Source organism: Aquarana catesbeiana, linkage group LG12 (genome assembly GCF_042186555.1).
Source record: "Aquarana catesbeiana isolate 2022-GZ linkage group LG12, ASM4218655v1, whole genome shotgun sequence".
NCBI lineage: Eukaryota > Metazoa > Chordata > Amphibia > Anura > Ranidae > Aquarana > Aquarana catesbeiana.
In genome coordinates this window covers 103,018,921-103,044,156 of record NC_133335.1, presented here as the reverse complement: position 1 = coordinate 103,044,156, position 25,236 = coordinate 103,018,921, and the positions used below count along the sequence as shown (strand labels likewise).

General features: G+C 42.5%; 1 protein-coding gene across 4 annotated transcripts in view; it reads left to right on the top strand.

The window, feature by feature from the left end:
* MLLT6 (MLLT6, PHD finger containing) overlaps positions 1-25,236 on the top strand; it is a 362,286-nt gene that overhangs the window by 55,195 nt on the left and 281,855 nt on the right. The gene's annotated exons all lie outside the window — the stretch shown is intronic.

The following is a 25,236-nucleotide window of genomic DNA, read 5'->3' as shown; positions in this document are numbered from 1 at the left end:
GGGGTGGGAACTGGAACTGAATCCGTTATTGCCTGAAACAATGAGAAGTAAAGTTTTTGATTATGTTCACTCGTCTTCAATGGACACAAGGATGAAGGAAATGAATGATCAATTTATTAAGTGGTATTACGTCCCAATAAAATTGTATAACATCAGTCCACACCTGTCCCCTTTATGTTGGAGGGAATGTGGGAGGATGGAACGCATGCACATATATGGTGGCAGTGTCCCTTAATTCAACCCTATTGGAGGGAAGTATTAGATTGGATAAAGAAAATCAGTGGGGAAGAAATTGATTTTGATCCTTGGCAATGCCTGTTCTATGTAACGGTGATGCCAAGGAGGAAATATAGAGCAGCAGTTATTCCATTTCTGCTGAAAGCAGCAAAGGCATTAATTCCGAAACAATGGAAATCAAAGGTAATCCTGACAATAAAGGATTGGTTTAGGGAGGTAGATAAAATTAGGTTAATGGAAGAAGTAATACATATGCAAAATTACTCTGAAATAAAATTTGTTAGTACTTGGAGGAGCTGGTTGGAATTTAGACAAACCTAGGTTTATGTGAACTATATGGGAAGTAATTTGGTGTTCCGCCGTTCCCCGCTTTTGTTCCCCCCCCCCCCCCCCTTTGTTTTTTGTTGGTACACAATAACTTGGTACACTTTATTGGAGAAATTCTCGATGGAAGCAAAACATCGAGATTTTTTCCTCCTTATAAATTTAATAAAAAGGGTTTGAAAAATTTCCCTTTTTTTTTTTTTTTTTTTTTTCTCTCTCTCTCGCTCGCTCGCTCTCTCTCGGCACTTTTAAAGAGGATTTTTCAACAGGTGGTAAAAGTTGAGAATTTTTCTGTCTCATCAATTAATAAAAAGGGATGGGATACTTTATGTTTTACTTCTATAAGAAGGAATGTCACTAAGAGAATTCCATGTTATAATTACGGGATTAAGGTAGGCCACTGTTGGTATACAGTAACTAGGTACACTTTTTTATTGGAGTAGTTCTCGATGGAAGTAAAAATCAAGAATTTCTCCTTTTTATAAATGAATAAAAAAGGGTTTGGAAAATTCAGTTTTTTTTTTTTTTTTTTATGTAAGAAGGAAGTCACTGAGAGAATTAACCACTTCAGCCCCGGAAGAATTTACCCCCTTCCTGTTCAGAGAGTTTTTTGCGATTCGGCACTGTCGCTTTAACTGACAATTGCGCGATCGTGCAACGTTGTACCCAAACAAAATTTTTGGTGTTATTTGATCGCCTCTGCGGTTTTTATTTTTTGTGCTGTAAACAAAAAAAGAGCGTCAATTTTGAATAAAACATAATATTTTGTACTTTTTGCTATAATAAATATCCCCATTTTCTTTTTTAAAAAAAGCAAATTTTTTCTCAGTTTAGGCCAATATGTATTCTTCTACACATTTTTGGTAAAAAAAAAATCGCAATAAGCTTATATTGATTGGTTTGCACAAAAGTTATAGCGTCTACAAAATAGGGGATATATTTATAGCATTTTTTTTTTTTTTTTTACTAGTAATGGTGATCTGCGATTTTTATCGAGACTGCAACATTATGGCAAACATATCAGACAATTTTGACACATTTTTGGAGGCATTAGCATTGATACAGCGATCAATGCGATTAAAAATGCATTAATACTGTAAAAATACAAAATACTGTAAAAATGTCACTGGCAGTGAAGGGGTTAACACTAGGGGGCGGTGAAGGGGTTAACTATGTTCCCTGGGAGGTGATTCTAACTGAAGGGGGAGGGGACTAACTTTTGTTTATTATGAATGTTTCGTATACGCGTGTATATATTTATATGGGATTGAATTGAAATGGATTATTTTTATATGTATAAAAAATTGAATAAAAATAATTGAAAATTCAAACTCATATTTAGGAGGTCCTGTCATGCCTTTTTTCTTTTACAAGGGTGTTTACAATCCTTGTAATAGGAATAAAAGTGACACAATTTTTTTTTTTTTTTTAAAGGACAGTGTTTAACTAAAGAATAAAATGTTAAATAAGAAGCGTCCCGCTGAGCTCGAGTGCAGAAGTGAATGCATAATGTAAATGGTGTTCAAACCACACATGGGAGGTTTCACCGCGATCGTAATGCCCCGTACACACGGTCGGATATTCCGACGGAAAATGTGTGATAGGACCTTGTTGTCGGAAATTCCGACCGTGTGTAGGCTCCATCACACATTTTCCGACACACAAAGTTTGAGAGCAGGCTATAAAATTTTCTGACAACAAAATCCGTTGTCGGAATTTCCGATCGTGTGTACACAAATCCGATGCACAAAGTGCCACTCATGCTCAGAATAAATAAAGAGATGAAAGCTATTGGCTACTGCCCTGTTTATAGTCCCAACGTACGTGTTTTACGTCACCGCGTTCAGAACGATCGGATTTTCCGACAACTTTGTGTGACCGTGTGTATGCAAGACGAGTTTGAGCCAACATCCGTCGGAAAAAATCCTAGAATTTTGTTGTCGGAATGTCTGATCAATGTCCGACCGTGTGTACGGGCATTAGAGTGAAAGCAATAATTCTAGCCCTAGACCTTCTCTGTAATGCCCTGTACACACGACCGGTTTTGCCGTCGGAATAAACTCTGAAGGTTTCTCCGTCGGAATTCCATTCAAGCGGTCTTGCCTACGCAAGGTCAAGCAAAAGTCCGACTGTCCAGAACGTGGTGACGTACAGCACGTACGACGGGGCTAGAAAAAGGACGTCCAATAGTCAGTAGCCAATAGCTTCAGTCTCGTACTTGCTTCAGAGCATGCGTCGTTTTTGGTCTGTCGGAACAGCATACAGACAATCAGTTTTCCTGATAGGAATTGGTTCCGTCGGAAATATTTAGAACATGTTCCATTTCTAGGTCCGTCAGAATTTTAGGATGAGGCCTACACACGATCGGAATAGATGATGAAAAGCTTCCGTTGGACTTTTTCTGTCGGACATTCCGCTTGTGTGTACACGGCATTGCTCAAAACGTGCAACCTGTAGAATTTTTTAAACACTGCCTATGGAGATTTTAAGGGTAAAAGTTTGTCGCCATTCCACGAGCAGGCACAATTTTGAAGCGTGACATGTTGGGTATCATTTTACTCGGCGTAACATCATCTTTCTCATTATAAAAAAATTGGGCTAACTTTACTTTTGTCTTATTTTTTTAATTAAAAAAAGTGTATTTTTTCCAAAAAAAGTGCGCTTGTAAGACCGCTGCACAAATACGGTGTGTTAAAGTATTGCAACAACCACCATTTTATTCTCTAGGGTGTTATAAAAAAAAAAAATATATATATATATATATATACACACACACACACAGCGGGGACGGAAAGTATTTAGACCCCCCTTAAATTTTTCACTCTTTGTTATATTGCAGCCATTTGCTGAAATCATTTAAGTTCATTTTTTTTCCTCATTAATGTACACACAGCACCCCACATTGACAGAAAAACACAGAATTGTTGACTTTTTTGCAGATTTATTTAAAAAGAAAAACTGAAATATCACATGGTCCTAAGTATTTAGACCCTTTGCTGTGACACTCATATATTTAACTCAGGTGCTGTCCATTTCTTCTCATCATCCTTGAGATGGTTCTACACCTTCATTTGAGTCCAGCTGTGTTTGATTATACTGATTGGACTTGATTAGGAAAGCCACATACCTGTCTATATAAGACCTTACAACTCACAGTGCATGTCAGAGCAAATGAGAATCATGAGGTCAAAGGAACTGCCTGAAGAGCTCAGAGACAGAATTGTGGCAAGGCACAGATCTGGCCAAGGTTACAAAAAAATGTCTGCTGCACTTAAGGTTCCTAAGAGCACAGTGGCCTCCATAATCCTTAAATGGAAGACGTTTGGGCTTTATGGCAGAGTGGCCCGATGGAAGCCTCTCCTCAATGCAAGACACATGAAAGCCCACATGAAGTTTGCTAAAAAAAAACACCTGAAGGACTCCAAGATGGTGAGAAAAAAGATTCTCTGGTCTGATGAGACCAAGATAGAACTTTTTGGCCTTAATTCTAAGCGGTATGTGTGGAGAAAACCAGGCACTGTTCATCACCCTTCCAATACAGTCCCAACAGTGAAGCATGGTGGTGGCAGCTTCATGTTGTGGGGGTGTTTTTCAGCTGCAGGGACAGGATGACTGGTTGCAATCGAGGGAAAGATGAATGCGGACAAGTACAGGGATATCCTGGACGAAAACCTTCTCCAGGGTGCTCAGGACCTCAGGCTGGGCTGAAGGTTTACGTTCCAACAAGAAAATGACCCTAAGCACACAGCTAAAATAAAGAAGGAGTGGCTTCACAACAACTCTGTGACTGTTCTTGAATGGCCCAGCCAGAGCCCTGACTTAAACCCAATTGAGCATCTCTGGAGAGACATAAAAATGGCTGTCCACCAACGTTTACCATCCAACCTGACAGAACTGGAGAGGATCTGCAAGGAGGAATGGCAGAGGATCCCCAAATCCAGGTGTGAAAAACTTGTTGCATCTTTCCCAAAAAGACTCATGGCTTTATTAGATCAAAAGGGTGTTTCTACTAAATACCGAGCAAAGGGTCTGAATACTTAGGACCATGTGATATTTCAGTTTTTCTTTTTTAATAAATCTGCAAAAAATGTCAACAATTCTGTGTTTTTTCTGTCATTATTATTATTATTATTATTATTATGATTATTATTATTATACAGGATTTATATAGCGCCAACAGTTTACGCAGCGCTTTACAATATAAAAGGAGACAATACAGTTATAATACAATAAGATTCAAGAGGATTAAGAAGGCCCTGCTCAGAAGAGCTTACAATCTAATAGGGTGGGGCAGGTGGTACAAAAGGTTGTAACTGTGGGGAATGAGCTGATGGAGGTGGTAAAAAATTAGTTAGAGACATTATAGGCTTTCCCAAAGAGATGAGTTTTCAGGGATCGCTTGAAGGTAGCAAGAGTAGGAGATAGCCGGACAGGTGGAGTTAGCGAGTTCCAGAGGATGGGAGAGGCTCTGGAGAAATCCTGGAGATGAGCATGGGAGGAGGAGACGAGAAAGCTTGAGAGTAGGAGGTCTTGAGAAGAGCGGAGAGGACGATTTGGGTGATATTTGGAGACGAGATTGGTGATGTAGCTCGGGGCAGAGTTGTGAATGGCTTTGTATGTTGTGGTTAGTATTTAGAATTTAATTCACTGGGTGATTGGGAGCCAGTGTAGGGATTGGAGGAGGGGGTTGGCAGACACTGAGCACTCCAAAAGCGTTTACCCCGACTTGCTGATGCCCCGACTTAGTTGGGGTAGGCGGAACACTTTGGTGGGGGTGGGTCAGCCACATCTCTTGACCTTTGACCTCTGGGGGACAATATGGGGTGCTGTGTGTACATTAGGAAAAAAAATGAACTTAAATGATTTTAGCAAATGGCTGCAATATAAAAGAGTGAAAAATTTAAGGGGGTCTGAATACTTTCCGTCCCCACTGTAACTAAGCTACATTTCATGCTGAATAAACTAAATTATTAACGTATCTTGAATAGAAAACTATCTTTTAGACAGATTTTTACTCCAAAAGCATTTTATTTAAAAAAAAAAAAAAAAATCGATTTTAACCACTTGACAACTGGGCACTTAAACCCCCTTCCTAACCAGACCAATTTTCAGCTTTTGGTGCTCTCACATTTTGAATGACAATTACTCAGTCATGCAACACTGTATCTATATAAAATTTTTGTCCTTTTTTTCACACAAATGGAGCTTTCTTTTGGTGGTATTTAATCACCGCTGGGTTCTTTATTTTTTGCGCCGTAAAAGAAAAAAGACCGAAAAATCTGTAAAAAAAATACATTTTTCTTCATTTCTGTTATAATATTTTGCAAATTAGTAATTTTTCTTCATATATTTTGGCCAAAATTTATACCGCTACATATCTTTGGTAAAATTAACCCAAATCGGTGGATATTATTTGGTCTTTGTGAAAGTTATAGAGTCCAAAAGCTATGGTGCGAATATCTGAAAATTGATCACACCTGAAGTACTGACGGCCTATCTAATTTCTTGAGACCCTAACATGCCAGAAAAGTACAAATACCCCCCAAATGACCCCTTTTTGGAAAGAAGACATTCCAAGGTATTTAGAAAGATGCATGGTGAGTTTTTTGAAGTTGTCATTTTTTCCCACAATTCTTTGCAAAATCAAGGTTTTTTTTTTTTACTTTTTTTTTTTCCCCACAAAATTGTCAGATTAGCAGGTTATTTCTCACACACTGCATATGCATACCACAGATTACACCCCAAAACACATTCTGCTATTACTCCCGAGTATGGCGATACCACATGTGTGAGACTTTTACACAGCGTGGCCACATACAGAGGCCCAACATGCAGGGGAGCACCTTCAGGCGTTCTGGAGCACCCAGGCCAATTCTGACATTTGTCTCCTACATGTAAAAATCATCATTTATTAGCTAGAAAATTACATAGAACCCCAAAACGTTATATATGTTTTTTTAGCAAAGACCCTAGAGAATACAGTGGCGGTCGTTGCATCTTTTTATCTCGCACGGTATTTGCGCAGCAATTTTTTTAACGCGTTTTTTTTGGAAAAAAAAACAGTTTTGTGCTTTACAAAAACCAAAACAGTAAAGTTAGCCTAATGTTTTTGCATAATGTGAAAGATGAAGTTACGCCGAGTAAATAGATACCCAACATGTCACCTTTCAAAATTGCACGCGCTTGTGGAATGGCGCCAAACTTTGCTACTCAAAAATCCCCATAGGCGACGCTTTAAAATTTTTTACTGGTTACATGTTTTGAGTTACAGAGGAGGTCTAGGGCCAAAATTATTGCTCTCGCTCTACCGATCGCAGCGATACCTCACGTGTGTGGTTTGAACACCGTTTTCATATGTGGGCGGGACTTACGTATGCGTTCGCTTCTGCATGCGAGCACACAGGGACAGGGGCGCTTTAAAATTTTTTTTTTTTTTTTATTGTTCATTTTACTTTATTTATTTTAGTTTGATGCTTTTTTCCAAAAAAAAAAATTTTTGACCACTTTTATTCCTATTACAAGGAATATAAACATCCTTGTAATAGGAATATGGCATGACAGGTCCTCTTTACAGTGAGATATGGGGTCAATAAGACCCCACATCTCACCTCTAGGCTGGGAAGCCTGAAATAAAAAAAAAAAACGATCCTGGCTTCGATCGTAGCGGTGAGTCGGTAGAAGCGCGGGAGGGGGGGACATCCCCTCTCGCCTCCCGTAAGAACGATCAAGCAGTGGAACAGCTGCTATGATCGTTCTCATGGTGTAGGGAATCGCCGGCTGAAAAAGCTGATATCTGAATGATGCCTGTAGCTGCAACCATCATTCAGATATCCCCGCACAAAGTCAAGGATGTTGTATGATGGCCGGCGGGCGGGAAGTGGTTAAAACGCTTTTTTTTTTTTTTTTTTTTTTTTACACAAAGTTGTCCATTTATACAATATTTCTACCACATAACATGTACATACCAAAAATGACACCCCAAAATAGATTCTCCTACTCCTCCTGAGTACGGCGATACCACATGTGTGAGACTTCCACAGCCTGGCCACATACAGAGGGCGAGTACAGCTGAGCATGGCTCAGCATGGCAGGGTATGGCGGGGTATTGCGGAGTATGGCGGGGGCGGGGTATTGCGGAGTATGGTGGGGTATGGCGGGGGCATGGCAGAGTATGGCGGGGGCATGGCAGAGTATGGCGGGGGCATGGCAGAGTATGGCGGGGGCATGGCAGAGTATTGCACAGCATTGCAGAGTATTGTGGGGGCATTGCAGAGTATTGTGGGGGCATTGCAGAGTATTGCACAGCATTGCAGAGTATTGCACAGCATTGCAGAGTATTGTGGGGGTATTGCGGAGTATGGCGGGGGCGGGGTATTGCGGAGTATGGTGGGGTATGGCGGGGGCATGGCAGAGTATGGCGGGGGCATGGCAGAGTATGGCGGGGGCATGGCAGAGTATTGCACAGCATTGCAGAGTATTGTGGGGGCATTGCAGAGTATTGCACAGCATTGCAGAGTATTGCACAGCATTGCAGAGTATTGTGGGGGCATTGCAGAGTATTGCACAGCATTGCAGAGTATTGTGGGGGCATTGCAGAGTATTGCACAGCATTGCAGAGTATTGCACAGCATTGCAGAGTATTGCACAGCATTGCAGAGTATTGTGGGGGCATTGCAGAGTATTGTGGGGGCATTGCAGAGTATTGTGGGGGTATTGCAGAGTATTGCACAGCATTGCAGAGTATTGTGGGGGTATTGCAGAGTATTGCACAGCATTGCATAGTAGTGAGGGATGGCTGAGCATGGATGGATGGATGTCTCTGTGCAGCGCTGTGGGCACTACACATACAGCCCACAGCGCTGCAGACATCCATCCATCCCCCTCCCCGCTCACTGTGTACCGATCATTTGACGGCGCGATCACATGGTAAACGGCCGCGATCAGCGGCCATTTACCGGGATCCGTGATGAGGACCCGGCGGTCACGGATGTGTTCGGGTGCGCGCCCCAGGGGGCGCGCGAGAGGGGAATTCTGGGAGGACGTCATAGTACGTCCACCCAGAGTTATCCAACCGCCCTGCAGCCGTCATTCGGCTATGGGCCGGTTGGTAAGTGGTTAAACTTTTTTTTTCTTTTTTTATCATTGATTTTTATCTACCCTGATGTGCAGTGTTTTTGCACCAAACATTATCTTTTGGAATTATTTATTAAATGAACTTATTTATTATTAAGTTCAACCTTGGTTTTATCAGACCATAACACATTTTCCCACATGCTTTTGGAGACTTCAGATGTGTTTTTTTGCAATGTCAAGTGTATATTTATTGGTTTGCGCAAAAGTTATAGTGTCTACAAACTAGGGTACATTTTCTGAAATTAATGCAGCTTAGTTTGACTGCCTATCATTTCTTGAGGTGCTAAAATGGCAGGGCAGTACAATTCACCCCCCCCCCCCCCCAATGACCCCATTTTGGAAAGTAGACACCCCAAGGAAATTGCTGAGAGGCATGTTGAGTCCATTGAATATTTCATTTTTTTTGTCATAGGTGATTGAAAAAATGAAAAAAAAAAAGGATTTTTAATACAGCTTACCTGTAAAATCCTTTTCTTGGAGTACATCACAGGACACAGAGCATCATAGTAATGACTACCTGGGTTATACGCTACATTCAGGTGATTGGACACTGGCAACCAATAGTAAGAAATTTCTCCCATATAACCCCTCCCACATGGGAAGTACCTCAGTTTTGTAGCAAGCAATGAAGAACCCAGAAAAGAGGGGAGGTACCTCCTTTTTACTGTGATGTACTCCAAGAAAAGGATTTTACAGGTAAGCTGTATTAAAAATCCATTTTTCTTTATCGTACATCAAGGGACACACAGCACCATAGTAATGACTATCTGGGATGTCCTAAAGCAATGCATCTGAGGGGAGGGAACACAGTATTCCTAAGCCCCCATCTGGACCAAGGATCTATAACGCTGCTTGCAGTATGCTGTGGCCAAATACAGCCTCCTTTTGAGATCTAACATCCACTTGGTAAAACCTAGTGAATGTATGAACTGAAGACCAAGCGGTTGCATTGCAAACCTGAGCCACAGACACCTGTTAGCACACTGCCCAAGATGCACTAACCCCTCTGGTGGAGTGTGCTTTTAAACCCCAAGGCAGAGCCTTGTGCTTTAACTGATAAGCCTGGATAATGACCTGGCGAATCCATCTAGAAATAGTTGAACTTGTTGCTGCCTGTCCTTTCTTACGACCTTCTGTTAGGGCTGGGCTCAGCCCTTCCTATTAGAGAAGGGTTTGACAAACCTGAAGTGGAAAATATAAATTGGAAATCAAATGCGACCATACCATAGAGGTGAAAAGCAGTGTGAGAATGAAGAATACAGAGGTGAAATTGCCAGAGAGAAGGATGAATGTGTTACCATGTGGAGGATGAAAGAGAGATCTGGATTGAAATACCTGAGTGAAAGTACTGAGAAAGTAAACCGAGTGCCATGGAATAGAAGTGCAGGGAAAGAAAGAAGGAAGCAAGAGGGCATAGCAAAAGTAGAGATACCTAGTGTGCGAGATAGAGCAATGTGGAGGAAAGAAGGCCGTGACAATCCCCAAACAAACGTGGCATCCAGTGGAGTGGGGAGCCTCGAGAGCCAGAACCGCCGAGGCTACGCCCATATAGGCACCACCACGGAGACCGCCCACCAACGTCACGCCGCACACACATGGGAGGGGCGCACGGCATCGCCGATCAGGCATCGGGCGCCCGGCCAGCCGTCGCCAACGCTTCATCCCCGTAGCGTGCGTGAAGGACACCATCCAATCGAGCGTGTCAGCGTCCAGAGGGCGCGCACGTCTGATGGGGAGTGCGAGACGCTGATGCGCAGTGGCGGCAGATCCACCCCTCCCTGGGGGGAGGAGGGAGGGGCCGACAGGCATGTCACAGCTCCCAGAAAGGGGGAAACCCAAAACAGTCGGCGGTGTATTGGGGCCAAAGGGGCCACCACCAAAACCGACGAACCATTTACAAAACTGGTAACAAAATAAATTATAAATAAATCCAAAATGGAGGTAGCTAATAATGAGAATAGGATCGAGCAATTAAATAAAAGGAGGCAAATGAAATGGTATATAGTACATCACAACAAATGTGATGGGGTTAAAAAATAGAGTAAATTCACGCACTTCCATCCCTGTACATTAATATTAGAGAAGGGTTTGGGACTAAACATCCCATGGGACTTTAAATGAAACCATGACCAGATGGGGTCATGTGTTTCCATCCCTATACTTTTTCTAAGCGAAAAAAGCAGCAAAGGTGGGACTTTAAATGAAATGCGTGAATGTCCAGAAAACGAAACCGATGAACTACTAGGAAAATGTATTCAATTCGTAAAAATATAACATGCATATAATAATAATATATCAATCACAAATAGAGAGAAATACCAGCAATAATAGCAGCAATTATACATGATTAAATGAATACAACAATTTTCCATGGTACACTAGTGGGATGTTAATACACAACCATATCATATAAGGTATTGCCTACAAAATAAGCCTCCAAAAAACTAAAAAAAATATGGAATTGCGTGACGCTGGTGAAAAACGCGACAATGGTAGCTCTACGCTTTTCGTGGCTATTGTGCCACTCGTCAGGAGCAAGCGCGTATCTTATCTAGGATAGGAGATATAAAAAATGGATCTAGTAAATATAAACATGAAACAGAGGTGGGGTAGTTGAAAAGGCCCCACACAGAGTGCATGCTTACACATTGCGGTTCGTGAGATGGTGGCGGAGGCCGTACACCGCTCGACAATCGGAGACACCACCCCCTGGGAGCTGAGGTGGATGGATCGACGGGGGCAACCCAACAGGGCGCCATCCAAGGCAGACAAGGACCCCTGAGGCTCAGCCCTTCCTTCTCTGAGCTGGCCGCTCAGCTGTCAGCTAATTGCCAGCTCCTTTCTCTCCACAGTGACTCAGCTGTTGATGATCTGCTTCTCAGGCTCGCCTTTGCCTTTGGTCACATCTCAGAGACTTTTTCCTGCGTTCCTGTTGAAGACTTGCTCGGCTGACGTCCCTTCTGGCTCCTTATCCTGCTTGCTGTACTACTACGTTGATCCCTGGCTCTCTGACATTGGCATTGGCTGACTACCCAATCTGGTTACTGAACTCTAGCTATGTATTGACTATGCTCTTACCCTGTTTACCTGTTTATTATTAAACAAGTGTGATTAACTATACTTCTGTCTTGGTCTGATTCATGGTTTCTGACAAGGACAAAAAGGGAGTCCGTTTTCCGAAACTGAGCTGACATCCTTAAGTAAATCCTGATTGCCCTCACCACATCAAGTGAGTGCAGCGACCTTTCTTCCCCAGACCTAGGGTTTAGGAAAAAAGGAAGGCAAAATGATATCCTGATTCAAATGAAAATTCAAAAACCACTTTAGGCAGAAAATCCGGACGGGGGTACATGACCACTCTGTCCTAATGTAAAATAAAAAATTGTTCTTTGCAAGAAAGAGCGGCCAATTCGGACACCCTTCTAGCCGAAGTTATAGCCACCAAAAAGACCAATTTCCTAGTCAATGGGATTAAAGGAATATGCCTAATAGGCTCAAGGGGTCTCTGCAGGACTGATAGAACCAAGTTGAGGTCCCAGGGGCATAAGGGTGGTTTAACCGGCGGCCTTAAGTGTGTCACCCCTTTAACAAAGGTTCGCACTAAAGAATGAGATGCAATTGGTCTTTAGAAAAAAAATAAGGCCAAAATTTGCCCTTTAATTGTCCCCAAAGCCAGCTTCAAATCCACTCCTGTTTGAAGGAAGGCAAGAACCCTCCCAATCGTATACTTGCGAGGGTGCCATTTTTTTCCCTTCGCACCAGGCAATGTATGACTTCCAGACTCTATAGTAAATACTTCTAGAAACTGGTTTTCTAGCTTTTATCAGGGTAGACAAGAATGAACCCCTAATACTACGGTCTTTCAGTATCCTGGTTTCAATAGCCAAGCCGTCAAATTTAGTGACCGTAAAGAAGGATGGAATATGGGTCCTTCAGACAGAAGATCCAGACGTATGAAAGGGCCCCCCACTGCCAATTTCACAATCTGTGTACCAAGGTCTCCTGGGCCAAGCTGGGGTCACCAGGATTACCGTTTTTTGTTCCTCCTGTATCCTGTGCAGCAGGCATGGCAGAATTTGATCCAGAGGTAAGGCATACATCAGAGAATACTGATTCCAAGGAACTACTAACGCGTCTGTCCTGACAGCGAGTGGATGCTTGGTCCTGAAGAAAAACTTGGGGATGAAGGGACCACTCCCCCCGGCAACAATTGCTGGCGACTTAGAAAGTCCGCCTGCAAATTGTCCACACCCGGAATAAACACTGCCGAAAGAAACGACACATGCTACTCTGCCCAAACTAAGACATGGTTCACCTACTTTTGGGCCGCTTAGCTCCTCGTGCCTCCTTGGTGGTTGATATATGCTACCACTGTGGAGACCTTTGTCGAACTGGACCTGGACAGGAAGACCCTGCAACCTGGTTGTCCAGAAGAGCAGAGCTAAACTAAATATCCAAGAGATTGATGGACAAGGTCTTTTCTACTTGGGACCAAACTCCCTAGACCGATGCCTCCTCCAAGACCGCTCCCCAGCCAAGACTGGTGTCTGGTACCACCCTCCAGGTTACAGGTGGAAAAGATTTTCCGCATCTCAAGTTGCTGGTTCTCAACTACCAAGAGAGATCCTGTTTTACCTGTGGGGATAGAGACATGGGACGATCCAGGGCTTGAGCGGACTTCTTCCAGGCTTCCAGGATATTGTTCTGGGACAACCTGGAGTGGAACGGTGCGTAAGGGACTGCGTTGAAAGATGACGCCATCTTGCCCAGTAACCTCATGCACAGCCAAATAGAAGGCCTCTTTTTTTCTTTATACAATCTGGACCAGCTTCACTATGGAGTTGACCTTTAAGAGAGTCAAAAACACCTTTTCTTGAGTAGTGTCCAAGATCAGGCCCAGGTATAACAGGACCCGAGCCGGATAAAGGTCCGATTTTGTCCACATTTAGGACCCAGCCTAGGAGCTCCAAAAACTGAACTGTTCTAGTTACGTTTTGGACTAAGACAGGGCAAGATCGATCCTTTAGCAGAAGATCGTCAGAAAATATCCTACCACAGGGATTCCCTGAGACCTTAGGGATGCCAGTACCAGAGGCCAGAATCTTTGTGAACATCCGGGGGCTGTGGCTAGACCGAATTGGAAATTACGCCCCTCCACTGATGTGGACGGAAGATCGGTACATGTAGGTACGCGTCCTTGATATCTATGGATGCTAAGTAAACTTCTTTCCTCAGGGACGCTATTACTAAACGAGCCAAGTCCATACGGAAGCATCGGCCATTTAGAAACTGATTGAGGGTTTTGAGGTCCAGAGTGGGCCTTTACCTCCCCATTTGGTTTTGGCACTGTTAAAAGGTTTAAGTAAAACCCCTTGAATCTTTCTTCATGCTGAACCCTGACTATTACAACCTGCTTTTCCAGATGCCCCAAGGTCATGATCAGACATTTTCTCTTTTCTGGATCCGATGGAACTCTGGAGCCCAGAAACCGAGATGGAGGAAATTCCCGGAACTCTATTTTGTAACCTTGAGTTACAGCGGAAATGACCCACCTGTCCTGTACCAGTCTTTCCCAAGTTTTCGAAAACAGCCGTAGTCCTCTGATTTTTGGGTCCAGGGTTTTTTGTGACCCTGAGGCTTTTTAAACCCAGACGGCTGTGGCCGCCGAAACCGATTGGGAGAAGAAGCACTTGGCCCTGGAGCGTTGGGAATTTTAAGGAAGGCTGCTTACTACTCCTCTTAACAGGAAGCAAGGCGCTCTTTCCTCCTGAGATGTTTTGGATATATTTATCCAGATCCTCTCCAAATAGGCGGTCGCCATGAAAGGGAAAGGCCGAGAGCAGCCTTTTACATGGCAATTCGGCTGACCAGTTCTTTAACCATAAGACCCTGTGCATATGAATTGACAGTAGTGCGAAACGAGACATCTGCTGGATCGAGTCTTTCAGTGCGTCTACTGCAAACATAAAGCTTGAGGAAGCTCTGACAATTCCTCGGTAGATTCCTCCTGAGAAGATAGGTTCCTAACCAACCTCTTAACACGATCCTTCAGGGACTGGCAAATACTGATAGCCACAACTGCCGGCTGTACCGCTGAACCAGCCACCACAAAGGAGGCTTTCAGCAAGGATTCTAGCCTTTTATCAGCCGGATCCTTAAACACTTGGGCATTATCCACTGGACAGGTTAGGCTTTTATTCACTGAAGAAATGGCAGCATCAACCAAAGGTGTATCCCACTTCTTCCTGAATTTTTCCTCCATAGGATACAATGAAGAGAACCTTTTTGGAGGCAGGTATATCCTGTCAGGGTGATCCCAGTCAGCATAAATCACTTGCTTCAATAACTGATGCAAAGGGAACACCTGGGAACCTTGCTGAGGTTGCAAGGATCCTAAAGGGGAACAGAAGAGTTCAGGCTCCTGAACCTGGGGTAACTTAAACCCAGCTCTTGCCATCTCAGCAAGAGTCTGGATAAACAACCTTTGGGAATGGGAGGCTGAAAGTGGTTCCTCCGAACCAGATTCCTCAGCCGAGGAATCCTCAGCCTCTCCTTCCTCCCGGTCTTTTACGGCCACTCCAAATCCTCTGCCCAATCTGGTTCCAGATCACAAGGACTCATCTGGCTATGAGAGTCCTGGCGCTCAAGTGGATCTACACTGGGGCCAGACTCAGGAGAGTGAGATCTATTACGTTTTTTTTCCCTCCCTGCGTTACTGTGGCAATCATACCTGCTATTTTGCCCTCAAGGCTAGCTAGGCCTGATGCTAAGTCATCCTTAGTAACGTAAGCCGAGGCAGGGACATTGGTAGTGGCCACAATGCCGGACAAGTGCAATGGCTCGGCTAGGCCAGATGCCGCAGGTCTTTCAGGGGAGGCTGAGGCTGCAGCAACATGAGGTTGGTCTCCTGTTTTTAAAGGAGGAACACTTACCCCTTGACTCGCCTTGCTCCCTGTACCTCGTTTTCTGGAAGAAATTGCTTACAAGTGATGAGGAAAAAGTACACCCTCCGAGCCACAGGCTGTAATCCAGCATATAGCAGCTATCACAGACCTCTATATAAACCCCCCGCCAAACTTGCCGCAACTGTGTCCAAAAACCTCAGACTCACATCCCCAAATACTGCTCTGTGCCTCCACAGCGTGTGCCAGAAGCTCAGGCTTCTTATCAAGTTTTCTTGAATCTGCCGTAGATATTCGGCGCCGACTGCGCATGCGCACGTGCCTGAACGTGCATGCCCATGGTCACGTGTGCCGCCACGCGCGATTCACGGCATGCACGCCAAACACGGGCACTCCCGCGGTACACGCGCACACCTGTGACGCACAGTGCCACACGTGTACACCGCTGCTGTCAGTCTGTAACTCCGGCCACACAGCAAGACACAGAGTGCACCCAGTCCAAGAGGTCCTACACAGCATAAGCATACAGAGGGGAGACAGATTAGGCAACCCAGAGGGAGTACTCACCAATCCACACTGCAGGACCTGTTTTAACAGGTCAAATCTTCCCGCATCACGGCGGGTTGTGCCTCTGTGGACCTTCAAGGACCAGGTCCCCCTTTACTTCCATCCTTGGACCTGTAAAGCACCCTTCTGGTTACCTTGGGCAAGTAATAGACCAGGAATACCATTACTAGGGTCCAGCGCCATTTAGGACACATTACAGGCATAACCTCGCTTTCACCGAGGCTTGGGTACCATCTATTTTAGCTTTTGTGCCATCCGAAATGGATCCGATTTATAACGTCCTCACTGGGACATCATTAAAGAATTTGAAGAGTTTTAACAGCCATGACCATCACCTTCAAGACACTGGTGAAAAAACTGAGGTACTTCCAATGTGGGAGGGGTTATATGGGAGGAACTTTCTTACTATTGGTTGCCAGTGTCAAATCACCTGATAGTAGCGTATAACCCAGATAGTCATTACTATGGTGCTCTGTGTCCCGTGATGTACGATAAAGAAAAAAAATTACACAAAGTTGTCACTAAATGATATATTGCTCACACATGGCATGGTTATATGTGTGGAATTGCACCCCAAAATACATTCTGCTGCTTCTCCTGAGTATGGGGATACCACATGTGTGAGACTTTTTGGGAGCCTAGCCGCGTACAGGACCCCCGAAAACCAAGCACCGCCTTCAGGATTTCTAAGGGCGTCAATTTTTTATTTCACTCCTCACTACCTATCACAGTTTCAAAGGCCATAAAATGCCAAGATAGCACAACCCCCCCCAATGACACCATTTTGGAAAGTAGACACCCAAGCTATTTGCTGAGAGGCATGTTGAGACCATGGAATATTTTATATTTTGCCACCACAAGTTGCGGGAAAATTACAAACTTTTTTCTTTTTTTTCACAAAGTTGTCACTAAATGATAAATTCCTCAAACCTGCCATGGTTATATGTGGAATTACACCCCAAAAAACAGTCTGCTGCTTCTCCAGAGTACGGGGATACCACATGTGTGAGACTTTTTGGGAGCCTTGCCTTGTACAGGACCCTGAAAACCAATCACCGTCTTCAGACTTTCTAAGGGCGTAATATGGTGATTTTACTCCTCACTACGTATCACAGTTACAGAGGCCCTGAAATTTCCAGATAGCACTCATTTGTTTTTGAAAATGAAGAAAGAAAAGAAGAAAAAAAATATTTTTTTTCTTTTTTCAAATTTCAAAACTTTGTGACAAAAAGCGAGATCTGCAAAATACTCAACATGCCTCTTAGCAAATAGCTTGGGGTGTCTACTTTCCAAAATGGGGTCATTTGGGGGGGGGGGGGGGGTGCTATCTGGGCATTTCATGGCCTCCGAAACTGTGATAGGCCGTGAGAAGTGAAATCAAAAATTTATGCCCATAGAAAGCCTGAAGGCAGTGATTGGTTTTCAGGGTCCTGTACACGGCTAGGCTCCCAAAAAGACTCACACATGTGGTATCCCCGTACTCAGGAGAAGCAGCAGAATGTATTTTGGGGTGTAATTTCACATATTCCCATGGCATGTTTGAGCAATATATCATTTAGTCACGGCTTTGTGCAAAAAAAAAAAAAAAAAAAAAACTTGTGGCAAATAAAAGGGTCATTTGGGGGGGGGGGTGTTGAACTGCACTGGCATTTTATGCACAACATTTAGAAGCTTATGTCACACATCACCCACTCTTCTGACACTTTTTGTTTACATGAAAAAATACTTTCTTTTTGCAAGAAAATTACTTTGCGCCCCCAAACATTATATATTTTTTTAAAGCAAAGGCCCTACAGATTAAAATGGTGGGTGTTTTTGTTTTTTTTTTTTTTTTTTTTTTTTTTTACACAGTATTTGCGCAGTGATTTTTCAAATGCAATTTTTTTGGGAAAAAACACACTTTTTAAAATTTTAATGCACTAAAACACACTATATTGCCCAAATGTTTGATGAGATAAAAAAGATGATCTTATGCCGAGTACATGGATACCAAACACGATATGCTTTATTATTGCTCTCAAACGTGCAGCAGCGACAAACTACATACATTTTTAAAAGCCTTTACAGGTTACCACTTTAGATTTACAGAGGAGGTCTACTGCTAAAGTTACTGCCCTCAATCTGACCTTCGCGGTGATACCTCACATGCATGGTGCAATGGCTGTTTACATATGACACCAGACTGACGCTTGTGTTCGCCTTTGCGCATAAGCACGGGGGGACAGGGGTGCTTTTTTTTTTATTTTGCTTTTTTATTTTATTTTTAAACCGTTTCTTTCATTTATTTTAATTTTTTAAATTTTTTTTAATCATTTTTATTGTTATTGTTAGGGAATGTAAATATCCCCTATGATGGCAATACTTGGTGACAGGTACTCATTTTTTGAAAAAAATGGGGTCTATTAGACCCTAGATTTCTCCTCTGCCCTCAAAGCATCTGACCACACCAAGATCGGTGTGATAAAATGCTTTCCGAATTTTCCAATGGCGCTGTTTATATCCTGCGAAACCTAAGTCATGAAATGCTCGTAGCTTCCGGTTTCATTGTATCCATTTTTTATTGAATTTCTCCTCTTTACCTAACAGGGTTGCGGTGGCTTTTTTCCATGGCATATACTGTATGTTGGCTATTTTTTTTAAGCCACAGCGAGATCAAGGGAGGTGATTCCTGCTGCCATAGAGTTGGGATACAGGCCTTAGCTGCGTTCAGAAAATGAGTGCTCAAAGAGTTTCTGTATTTACGCTTTGGAAGATCTGAAAGATGAAGAAGATATCTAGCCGCATCAGATTCCAAATCCTAATCGGTTAATTGTCCTATAATACCTCGCACTTTAGACCAGAAGTCCTCTAGTTTCCAACAGGATCAGAAGATATGAAGCATATTGCCCTCTACCTCTCCACAACGCCAGCATATATTCATCTTTTCCAGATAAATTTTTTGTAACAATGATGAAACTTTATACCACCATGTAAGAATTTTATAACACAGCTCTTGATATTTACTAGCTGTTGAGGAGTAGTGGGCGAAATATAGATTATAATTCCATTGCTCTTTGGAAAATGTAGTATCCAAGTCTCTTTCCCATTTCAAAAAAATTCTAGGAACAGAGCCCACAGGCGGATCTATTAATAGTTTATATACCTCAGATACCCCATGGGCGGAGGGTGTTTCTATCAGACATAGGTTTTGCAATGGTGTATTTAAACGGTCTGATCTCTCCCCACGAAAAAGGGAACTCAAAAAGTGTGTAAGCTGTTGCATCTGCCACGGATCCAATGGCGGGTTAAACAGCATCTGTATTTCCGCTCTAGTCTTCAACCTTAATTCTTCAAGGTAATCGCCTAGACGAAATTTACCTTGTCTTAAAGTTTGTTTAAAGCGGCTATCTGTATAACCTGGGGGGGAATGTCGGATTTCCCAGAACTGGGTGGAGCCGAGTAATTTCCCCAACTGTCTTTGAAAAAAAAAAACTTTGTTGAATTACTCTCAGGGTTGCCCCTATGAGGAGGTGGTGTCTTAAGGTTCCCAGTACCCTTGGCTGTAGCCATGGCACACATTGAAGTGGGATCTCAGTACATGATTGTTCAATTGCTACCCAGGCTTTATGTCCCCCATCTCTACACCAAGCTAATACCCTAGCGAGGTGCACTGCCTTATAGTATCTAATTGGGTCTGGGAAAGCCATACCTCCCTGGGTTTTTGGCATAGCCAAATAGTGGTAGGACAAACGTGGATGCTTTTTTGCCCAGATAAATGCAATAAAAGCATCAGGTAGTGATTTCAAGAAGGATTCTGGGGTGACTATTGGTAGAGTCTGAAAAAGATACAATACTCTTGGTAGTATGTTCATTTTAAGAATAGCATTCCTGCCCATCCATGTGTAGGGAGCTTTATTCCATCTTTCCAGATCAGAGGAGAGTTCCTGCAATAGCGGTGGGAAATTGACTTGGAAAACTATCAATTGAAGAAGTCAATTTAACTCCTAGGTATGTCAAGTATGAAGATGCGCATGGGAAAGAGAACGACGATTGAAGAGCTTGCACTCGTGGAGGTGCCAACGTAATATTAAGTAGTTCCGATTTTTGAATGTTAATTTTAAAATTCGAAAGAGAAGTATACTGATCACACTCACTTAATAAATTTGGCAATGTGGTTTCTGGTGATGTAATGAAGAACAATATGATGATCCGACTTATCAATCAAGCAATCTTGAATATCAATACTTCCTCGGACATGTCGGAGAAATGGTCCTAAAGTTAATATAAAGATCAGTGGGGATAGATGGACATCCCTGTCTTGTGCCATTACTCAAATTAAAATATAAAGAGGTCACCTCATTGATTCTTACAGCTGCAGCTGGGACTGAATATATAGCCTCTATCCATTTACTAAATGCCTTCCCTACGCCAATATGGGTCAACGTCTCCTTCAAAAATGTCCAGTCCACCCTGTCAAAGCCTTTTTCTGCATTAGAGGATAGCAAACACAAGGTTATTTTGCGAAAATGAGCCAGATGGATAATGTCTAAGGCTCTAATAGTGTTATCCTTTGCCTTCTTAGTAGGCATAAAACCTGCTTGATCAGGGTAAATGATCTCTTGAAGGTGAGGTTGCATCCTTGAGGCTAATATCTGTGTAAAAATGTTTAAATCCACATTCAATAATGAGATGGGTCGGTATTTCTTACATTGAGCATGGTCCTTACCCTCCTTAGGAATGACTGTAATATGTGCTCTTTAGAGTATCTTTCGGTATAGGTTGATCTTCTAGCAGAGAATTCAATGCTTTTTGTAAATCTAGGACCTAAAATGGGAGCAAATGCTAGGCTAATGTATACCCGTCTGGGCCTGGGGCTTAAGCGCCTTACTCGACCTCATGTATTCATCGATTGAAATCGGAGCGTTTAGTAATTCGGACTCATCATTGGGTATTGACGGTAATCCTGATGAAGCGAGATAATCCCGAATTAGTTTTCGCTTTTGAAACCCCTGATCGGTCGAAAAATTAGACAGCAGATTATAGAGACAAATCGTATTCTCGAAAGACTTCTGCGATTTCACTCGATATAAAGTGACGTTTCCCTCTCTCCGAGTCGATATAAGGGACATAATTTCTCCGGGAGATTTCCCTAAGTGAATAGTTTACCTGATTTATTCCCATATTCATAGTATATATTCCTAGCCCTTAATATCCGTATATTAGTATCCTGTCTCAACATAGATAAGAGTTTTTCTCTCTCTAACCTGAGGTCAACTGCAACCGACTGTGAAAGTGATTTTTTTATGCTTAGATTCTAAATTTGCAACCATATCTAATTGGACTTGAAAGGCAATTTGGCTATTTTTCTGTAATTCAGTTGCTTTTTTAATTAGTAGACCTTGCATAACACATTTATGTGTTTCACATATCGTAAATGGAGAGAGGTCATCTGTATCATTTTCGTTAAAAATTCTGGTCAGTTCTATAGCGAGGTCATTTCGAAATGGACCTTCTTGTATCAATGATTCATTAAGTTTCCATGACCATGATCTTCTAACTGGCTTGTCCAGCTGAAGGTCTATAAACGTTGGAGCATGGTCAGACACCGTCTGTATTCCAATTGAGGAGTTCACTACCGGTGATAGTAAAGATTGGGATACCAGTACGTAATCGATTCGAGAGTAACTGTCATGAGGTGCCGAATAGAAAGTATAATCCCGCTCGGCTAGATACTGAACTCTCCAAATGTCTACCAATCGGACAGTTTGGAGGACTTTTTTTTATTCGTCTAAGATATGGATATAAAAGATGTGAGGCAGATTTAGAGGTGTCTAGTAATGTGTCTAGAGCCACATTGATATCTCCACCCAATATCACTCCCCCCTCCATAAAACCTTGTAGGGTATTAAGGATTCTGTCTAGGCAGCTTAATTATGCATGGTTCGGTAGGTAGATAGTGGCTAACGTAACTCGACGGCCAGCTAAATCTCCCTTAAACAGGTAACGTCCCTCTTGATCGCTCCTCTGATCAACAAATGACCATGAGGTTGTCCAAGAAAGCAGGATACTCACCCCTCTCGTCTTAGAATCAGGGGCTGTGCTATGAAATACATATGGATACCGATCATCCTGGAATTTTGGTATCTCCCCCGATTGGAAATGGGTTTCTTGTATAAATGCGACTTGTGTATGCATACACCAAAGTTCAAGTAGAACCATTGTACGCTTCTCCGGTATGTTTAATTCATTGGCATTTAAAGATAAACAGCGTGCATTGGTCATATTGAAACCCAGAATCTATAACCTGTGCACCAGAAAAGCGGGAACAGACACTGGGAAACAGGGAGGGAAGAAAAAAAAAAACATGCAGCAATTAACTAATGGGGCTCTTTTTTGAGCCTGCGCACCCCTGCGGTCCTCGCTCAGAATAGTCTAGGAAGGGAGAGCACCGGGTGACAAAAAACCTATGTGGGGGAAATAGAAACGCAATACCTGGGTGGGACGGAGTTGCTCGGAACGTATTTAAGCACTACACCAGGATCGATCCTCCATCCTGATAGCTACATACTGGGATAGCAAAAACAAAAGTCAGCACAACAAAGAGACAAAAAATAGACCTCTCTTCCTATTTTTTTTTTCTTTTCTCCCTTTCCCTTTTCTTTTCCCCTCCCCTCCCCCTCTTTATAATTAAACACAATGTTTTTTTCCCTTTAGTTCTCCTTCCTACTCCCCCCCCCCTTAACCCCCCCCCCCCCAAAAAAAAAGATAATATATATGTCGACCCCACCTCAAGACATTTTCATTATGTTATAAATTTATAATCTAGTTACATATTCCCTTTATTTCCTATATTGTATTTATAAAAAAAAAACATAATCATACCACATTGTATTAATCTATAGTCAGCTGCTACCATAATACCTTACTGGTAATCCTGAATTAATATTTTAATAGCATCCAGGCCACAAGGTCTCTTAGTGGTCTCTATTTGTAACAATTATAGCAATTATAACATCATTTATCTTAACAAAACAAAAAAAAACACGGATTCTATATGAATGTATGCACATCCATGTATGTGAACGTGTGTGAAAACACACATCTTTGTGTATGTGTGGTGTGTCAAATGCCTTCTAGAAAAATCAGTTTTATTTTGTAGTAAAAAAGTCTGTTTCATCTTATGGTGAAAAAAGGAATGGGGGGGGGGGGGGGGGGGACTGACATACACACATGATGACTAACAAAAGAAAAAAAAAAAACAATCGTTGCTATTTATGAGCAAAGATTGCATGCTATGAAAACTTTTTTTCAGACTACCCTGGCACAAAAAAGAAAAAAAAAAAAAAACCCAAAGTCATATACTTTACATGGGAATGAAGATGGCCAAAAAGTTAGAGGGGTTTTTAAACTAGGTGATGGGGGGGGAGGGTCCAGAGACAGCGATAGCCAGCGCGGAAGATATTCCAGAGGGTAGTATTGGGGGCATTAGTGGTAGGTTAACCAAAGCACAAAAACACAAGGTGAGTATAGTAGCAAGTCCTAGTTGCAATCTTGAAACACCCAATACGAGGACAATATGTGACCGGTCCAAACTATGTGGCATGTTCACCAATGCCAGGAGCATGGTGGACAAGATGGGTGAACTAGAGATACTGTTGTACAAGGAGGATTTGGATTTTGTGGGAATTTCAGAGACCTGGTTCAACAGCTCTCATGGTTGGCTGGCAAACATTCAAGGGTATACCCTATACCGCAAGGATAGAGAGGGTAAAAAAGGGGGAGGGGTATGCCTAGTAATCAAGAATAATGTACAAGCGAATGTGAGAGATGACATCACTGAGGGAGCTAGAGAGGAGGTGGAATCCTTATGGGTAGAGCTCCAAAGGGATGAAGCTAAGGGGAAAATAATACTGGGAGTATGCTATGGGCCCCCTAACCTGAGGGAGGAAGTGGAGACGGATCTCCTATCACAAATTGGATTAGCAGCAAGGATGGGAAGTGTTATCATAATGGGGGATTTTAATTATCCAGACATAGACTGGGCGGAGGGAACCGCGCATTCATTTAAGGCTCGCCAGTTCCTTAATGTCTTGCAGGACAATTTTATGGGTCAGATGGTAGACGCACCAACTAGAAATAAAACATTACTGGATCTACTGATTACCAACAATACAGACCTGATCACAGATGTGGAAATACGGGGCAATTTAGGTAACAGTGATCACAGGTCAATTAGTTTCAGTATAAATCACACAAATAAGAAACATGAAGGGAACACAAAGACACTGAATTTCATAAGAGCCAACTTCCCTAAACTACAAACCTTGCTAAAAGGCATAAATTGGGATAAAATATTAGGAACAAAGAATACGGAGAAGAGATGGGTTTGCTTTAAGAGCATATTAAATAAGGGCATTAGCCAATGTATCCCATTGGGTAATAAATTTAAGAGAGCGAACAAAAATCCTGGATGGCTTAACTCCAATGTAAAAATGCATATAAATGCAAAGGAGAAGGCCTTCAAAAAATACATGGTTGAGGGATCATCCTCATCATTCAGACTTTGTAAAGAATGCAATAAGAAATGTAAGGGTGCAATTAGGAAGGCTAAGATAGAACATGAAAGACACATAGCGGAGGAGAGCAATAAAAATCCCAAGAAATTCTTTAAGTATGTAAACAGTAAAAAAGGGAGGACAGACCATATTGGCCCCATAAAGAATGAGGAAGGACATCTGGTTACAAAGGATGGGGAGATGGCAAAGGTATTGAATTTATTCTTCTCCTCAGTCTTTACGAGTGAATCGGGAGGCTTCAGTAACCAAAACTGCAGTGTTTATCCTCATGACACAACACAGGAAGCACCTCCATGGTTAACAGAGGACGGAAATAAAATTAGACTTGAGAAACTTAACATTAATAAATCACCGGGACCAGATGGCTTGCATCCAAGGGTACTTCGGGAACTCAGTCAGGTGATTGCCAGACCGTTGTTCCTAATTTTTACAGACAGTCTATTGACTGGAATGGTACCAGCTGATTGGAGAAAAGCCAATGTAGCACCAATATTTAAAAAGGGCCCAAAAAACATCCC